We start from the raw sequence: 7,451 nt of genomic DNA, 5'->3' as shown, positions 1-7,451 counted from the left end.
GAAGATATGGAAGTATGGTTCAGTGTGTAGTGGTATCTAGCATAGGTGGATTGAGAATAGCTTCTAAATTACTGCCTTTCAAGACTCACAACTTAAGTTTCACTCTTTTTCTTCTTAAGCACTATTTTGAAAGACTTTCCTCCTTCAAGTTTGCCATTTTTTATGACATTTTCAATGATCTCTCATGAAATCACCATATCAGCAAAGTTTTTAGTTACATTTCCTATCATTTTTTCATAGTATGACAACTTTAGAGTACTTACAAATAGCACTATAGTTTTTTTTTTGTCAAAAAAAGTTGTACTTGAGCAGTTACGTCCTACCACATTTAATGCTTGAAGGATTCAAATACTTTTTTTTTTCATTCCTTACAAGGAAAAGCAATCAAGGGCCATATCAATGATGTAGCGGTACTGATTAATAAAAGATCGAATCAAATCTTTTCATATCTTTATGCAAGTCTCTTTTAACTGAACATACTATTTTACTGCGAACCCAGTTAAGCTACCTTAAAATACGTGTATGAATAGCTTCTCATTACTAACATGTGTTGCCATTTTACGATAATACATAATGATATGTGTGATAGGGCACTTAGAACCATCATACTTTTCAAATTTTGGTACTTTGAATTTAGGTGGCATCACTATGTCTAGTACTAAACAAAGTCCTATTGTATCCATGGATCCATAAAAATTAATTCTTTCCACAGCCCATAATCTTTTCTTGAACCTGTTCATGGCTTAATCAGTCTTAAAATTTTCTAAGGGCATAGCTGCTTGTAGTTTTTTTTTCTCTTTTGTTTCTTTCAGAATAGGGAGTTGAATGGGCTCAGTTGTCTTTTTGATGAAAATAAGATTATTATAACTCAAACATTCTCATGATCAAGTGCATAAGTCATTCTTGGGTAGTTGTAATTTAGAAGGGTTACCTATTGAGGTTAAAAGATTAGGGTGATTTAAGTTTGTTGTGGATCGAATCCTGAAGGATATGTTAATTTAGTAGCTTTAACCTTTCCTCTGTTTGCTTTTTTCAAGGTTTCAAGAATTTTACTCAATTTTTCTTCAAATACTTTATGGGCTTTTTCTATCCTTTCAAGATGATTTGTATTATCTTACTCCATTTTCTTGGTTTTAGTTTGAGTATTGTATAAGCGTGTAACTATTCTTACACCTTGGTACCACAATTAAAAGTCAATGATGATGCTATGATAATGAATGAGTGAATGTGATACAATACATGGAAAAAGAAAAGAAAAGAAAAGAAAATATTTACCTTTAAAAAATTTCAATAAAAATGAACTTTCATTTATTTCATAAGAGTCTGTTTTACATCAAATCTAATATTGTCCCTCTATAAAAATGCCTAACTTGCTCATACTGGTCTTTAGCCTCTTTAATGAAGTTTAGTAGTCTCTGTCCATGCTCCCTTACTGGTGTGATCGAAACTCCCAATGCCTCAGCCTTTTTCACCATTTCACTTGCCTTAATAACTGCTTTGCTTATCTATGCTGTGAGATGATATATGTACTTTTGTCTTCCTAACCCTTCTCTTTTGCCATACCACACTTGATAGGATAATTCTTTGTGCTTTTTTGTGAGTGTTCTGACATGGTTTCTCTGGTCATCCAAACTTCAATTTCATGGTTAGAATATAATTTGAGGGTATTTCATTTTTTTGTTGAACTTCAACATAGTCATCTTCTATTTATGCACATTCTTTTTTCAACTCTTCATTCTCACGAGCCAGATCTATATTGTTTATTTCTTTGGGCTGCACTTTTATGAACAATCTCTTATGCTTTTGTTACAACTCTCTTAATTCCTTAAGGGTATCATCCCGTTCTCAGACAACCTTTTGAACCTTGCTATATTCCTTAGAAATCCTGTGGACTTGGATTTCTAGTTTTTCTGCTTTGTTTTACCACTGGTCATTTTCTTTCTGAAGCTTTAGAAATTCTTTTTTCAATTTCTCTTTTTCTGTTTCATGTTTTTTCCTTGTAGATTCTAATTCTAGAGGCACATTATTTGACTTTTGGTCCACTAATTGGCAATGGCCTTTAGGCATAGGCATTACCTCTTGGCCCTTTTTGATTCTCTAAATTAGATACCCCTAAGTGGCTTTATCAGCAAATAGTCTAAGGCTTAATCTCTTGGGCTTCTTTCAAGCATTAATCATACTATCAATCTTCTGAAAAGTTTTAGGCTTTTTGAATAAACAGTTAAACTGGCTAAGTTTACAAGTCATAGGAGTAAACTATTCGGCTCTATGTTGTCTCTTTACTATTAGTGGTGCATAAATTGTTGACCCTCATAAATTAAAAGTGAAACCCCTGTCTCATCCCTACACTAATACAACATAGATTTCAGATTCATCCATGGAGCTAACCATTTTACTTGACCGAATGTGAGCTTTTATAATAGATATTTCCACATTTTCTGAGTTTTTGCTTTTGACCAAATGCTCTAATAGAACTCCCTAATTAGGTCTCGACTGTGAAAAGAAAGCTTGGAGAAAGCACTCTTCTTGCACTCAAAATGACTTTTCATCCATAGATATAGTAATGATATGCAACCCATGAATCTCACCTTACCATTTTATCTACAAAAGCTTAGAGATCTAATAATTTCTGCTAAGATAACTAGTGAAAAGTTACACACTTTTTTCAATCTACTAAAAAAGATTAACAACTTCTACCTCAATATGGCCTAAGACATTGGGAAAGATGAACATCCCATATATGGCTGAGTAAACACGTTCATTCTTTCATCATTATCTGAATTTTTAACAATGAAATCTTGGAGAATCTTTCATGGGATACCCATATGCTCTAATTTTTCTCGAACATACGAATCTATAATTTATTTTCCCACTCCTAGAATTTGACCTAGCTTCCTACGATTTCTTTATTTATGCTTTTTCATATATATTTTGTCTAGATATAGTAAATGCATACCCACTAAAGTCGAGTACTTCTCTATAGTAGGCATCAAATCAACCTTATTAAAGATGAAACAATGGTAGAAAAGATCCTAAAATTATACCATTACCCTAATGAGTGAGTTATCAACATCTACTGACAAGAGATATGCAATATGTCCAAACTTCTAACAAAAAATTTTCTACCTTAAAGGAGTCATGCTGTTCCATATATTTGACAAGCTTTTCAAATCATTTTACTTTATGAGCAAGCAAACTTTCTTTGGTAATGTAGAGATATGACCAACTCGCAAACAATCTCCTTTTTCTTGTTGTCTCTTTTTTTACTGTATCTTTACATCTATGGGTGAATCACATTTGAACAGTATAAATAAGGCACAAACCTAACATTTTATGGCGTCCATGAGAGCTTTAGTTAAAATGACCCTTAGGGCAAAAATATTAAGCAATCTGCGAGTATGTTTATGAATATGCACAATAAGAAAAGAAATAAAAGAAGACAAAAAATTAGTTAGTCATTTCAATAATAAAATGCATAGAATAAGTACTATATAGCAAGTAAAATAATAGCATGACTTTGAAATTTGGATTGACAACAAAGGATGGGAAGATAAGGCTCTATCTATGGTTGGGCTCTTAAGATTAACTACATGCAGTTTGGGTTAATACTAAAGGGTTCCCAAATTATTTTTTATGTCATCATCCATCACAGACTAGTAAAGTACCTCGATTCTCACCCGTTATAGGCTACAAGTGGAAAAGGGTTCAATTTGAGTAAGAATGTTGCGCATGCCCATGGAGAGACATGAAATCTCACAAGGGCATAGGTACTTCATTCTCTCATAAAGGTAGAGCCCTGGTAGAGAGCTTATGTTATGCATATACAAATGATGATAGATATAATACAATAAATAATTAATTAAGCATGTATAAGAAAAGAAAAGAAATAAATGAATTATTCAGCAAGTATAAACAATGAAAAGGAATAAATAATTAAGTAGGTATAAGCAATGAAAAAAAAAATCTCAAATTTATTAAGCAAGGCCAAGATAATAAGTATTCTTTTACTGGCTTGACTCTCGAAATCCCCAGTGGAGTCGTCAAACTGTTATAATGTATAGATCAATTAACCTACTGCTAGACATAAATGAGAGGAATCGCCACCAATCTTTTTTATTTATGTGTGATTGGTTACCTGAAACATAATCTGATCCATAAAATCAGATGTTAGGTTTGGGAGTATGATTATGCATAGGAAATGTTATAGCACCCCCACAACGCCCATCCGAAGGATGGTACCAGTTTAATTTTAAATTATCTAAGTCTTAATCATTTTATAATTTACCAAATAATTTAATATTGAAAATTAATCTTAAAATTATCCTAATAGTTTGGTAGCAATTTAAGGTAATTTTCTCACTTTAGGAGTATTCATAAAGACTAGTGTCGCATTCTGAAGAGGCTTCGTCATCGGATTTATTAATGTATCTTTATTCAAAAAAATTAGTAAAGTCTCCAAATAGTTTGGTAGAACTTACTTTGAGAAATAATCCTCCAATAGTTCAGAGGATAATAATTATTTATTTTTTGAAAATTAATTTCTGAAATTTCTCAATAGTTTGATGGATTCCATAAATTTATTTGAAAAAGGTTTTTTTTTTATTTTTACTTATTATTTTTTTCATTATTATTATTACTATTTTTTTAAAAAAAATAGCCATAAAATTTTATAAAATGCTCAGTAAAAATAGACAAGTAAAAAAATCAATAAAAAGATTAAAAATAAAATAAAATGAAATCAATTAAAAATATAAAATAAATAAAAATAAAAAATAAAAAGAAAATAGAAAAGGAAAAACCTACAAACGAATCGGGTTTACATGCAGATCTTCACGTAGGTTGTCGAATCGATGTGTGGATCTAGGGTATTCAAAACGATGTCATTTTAGGTCTGTATATAAGCCAAGTTCAGCATTTCACCCTCAAAAGCACAGTCCCCTATCTCTCTTTAGCTTTAGGATTGTTTGTCTCCTCTCTAAAACCCAGCAGAAAATCCTATCGAAAATTGGAATTGGACGTCGATTTCTGGAAATTTTATCAGAATCTGGCCAAAAACTTCAATCTTCACTAGAAAAATCATCGAAAAATTCAACATTCATCAAAAAATTCGTCCTAACCTAGAAAAACCCCAAATCTTTCCAAAAAACTTTAAAACTTTCTCAGAACCTCATTTTAAACTCTAGAAATACCAATCCAGAAATTTTAAATCAACCAAAAAATCCAAAATCAAAATTCCAGAGTAATCTCACTGCCTAGAACTTTTTTAGACTTTCCTCTTTAAAATCTTCGTGTGTCGTTCCTTTGATTCCCAACTTAATTTATAGGTAGTCTTAGGAGGATTTTTAGGAAATAGACAGAATCAATCTAGGCTTGAATCCTGGGATTGATTCTATCCGAGCATGATCTTAGGTCTCGATTTGATTTTAGCAGTTACAGCAATTTGATTTCGCATTAAAGATTGTTGACCATGTTGATGAGATTTTGGTTTAATGAATTTCAGATTCGGATTTCCTTGCGAAATGAGTAGATTCGACTGAAAAAGAAAGAAGAAAAACATAAATGTAAATAATAATAATAATAATAATAATAATAATATATAGTATATATATAATATAATGTACTATGTTGAATACTAACACACTATAATATATAATAATATTATAAAAATAATAATATCCTAAACAATCGATCTCAATTCATTTCGGACACAGATGAATGTCTACATAAATAATTAAAAAAAAAAGGATAAAATCGAAGGGTGGTGATTTGGTTGGCCAATTGAGGTTGGATTGAACTTAAACTTTTAAATTTTTTTGGAAAAATAATCAAAGTGTTAATTTGATGATACATTGAAATTTTTTTAAGAATCCAATCCTAATCGAACATTGCTTGGATATGGACTCTTTCCTATAAAACAATCCTAAACAACATAGGGAGAGATACACGGATGATCAGAGAAAATCAGAGAGAGAACAATCAAACAAATCTTAGCAAACATTAGTCAGTTCCTAGATACTCAATTGCCAAAGTAGAACCCATTTGGTACCACCACCCTTTGCCTTACTAGAAACCACTTAGCCATAGCCTCAAATTCCACTCCATCATCATCTCATTGCCAACCATAACCCACTCCTATCACAAGCTCATCCAAATAGACACTTTTTGAAACCGTAGACCCTATACAAAAAAAGAACCCACAACCAAAAGACCACTACAACACAAATCTTATACCTCGAACCTACCAAATAAAAGCATAGAAACCCAACACAAAAGCATCAACAATTTTATGAAAGTATAGAGCATTCAAACACAATGCGATACAAAAGAGAAAGGCATAGTTTTATGAAGAAATAGAACCAATGAAGAGGGCAACGAGTTCCAATTGCTAGAAAATGCTAGGATCGATAAAATCAATGCTGCTAGCAACTTGGGCTTTAAAAGGTTTTCCATCTTTATTTTTTTTAATAGGTTTGGTCAACAAGGTAAGGGATGAATAAACATGAAAGAAAGAAAAGCAAAAGAGTTCGGTGTGTCAAGCTCAAAAGAGCATGTGGAGTAGGTGCCTCAGTTTGCTTTAATGAAAAAGTGAAAGAAAATAAAATGAGGATAAGGAAACAGGGTATCTAAAGTTAAAATAAATTTGATAAGCAACCCAATTGGAGGGCTTTAAATTCAGAGACCCACAAACTCAAGCGTTTGGTCAAACTTTTGGTATTTTTTCTTTTTTTTTTTACTTTTCTTATTTTGCCATTCTTTTATTTGTTTATTTAGTCACTTTATTTATGTATAATACATAGGAAATATTTTTATATTTGATATGGAAAAAATATATAATATTAAATAAAAAAGTTTAAATAATTTTTCTTTTAAATTATAAAAATTTTATTATTATTCTTTTAGGAATGAGAGCTTAAAATTTAAGAATATTGATTTGATAATGAAATTCTAAAAAATTACAAATTAGTGATTTCTTTTAGAAATTTTTAGATGTGAGATTTTCCTAAATTTAACCCAAATGAAAGAAAAATTTAGAAAACATTTCGAACATCAATAATTAATATTGATTATTTTTAAAAAATAAAAAACATAAATTTAATAAAATTTTGAAATTAAAATGCTAATTACTCAATGATGATATTCTTAGAAATTTCAAATGATAAATTTTCTAAGAAATCTCTGGGAGAAAAATTTCTTTAAATTTATCCCAAATAGTGAAATAATTTAGATAAAATCTCAATAAAAGTAATTGTATTTTTTTTCAAATAAAAAATTTTGGTTGAAAATATTTGACAATTATCTAAGGATGAGAATCTTAGAAATTTCAAATGAAAATTTTTTTAAGAAATCTCTAGGTGAAAATTTCTTTAAATTTGTCTCAAATGGTGGAAGAATTTGAATGAAGCTTCAAAAAATAATTATCATATTATTTCCTTTTCAAAGATAAAAAAAAA

This window comes from Durio zibethinus, chromosome 28 (assembly GCF_047325235.1).
Source record: "Durio zibethinus cultivar Kanyao isolate XHJ-2024 chromosome 28, ASM4732523v1, whole genome shotgun sequence".
Lineage (NCBI taxonomy): Eukaryota > Viridiplantae > Streptophyta > Magnoliopsida > Malvales > Malvaceae > Durio > Durio zibethinus.
The sequence above is the reverse complement of the archived record's forward strand: the minus strand, read 5'-3'. Positions refer to the sequence as shown.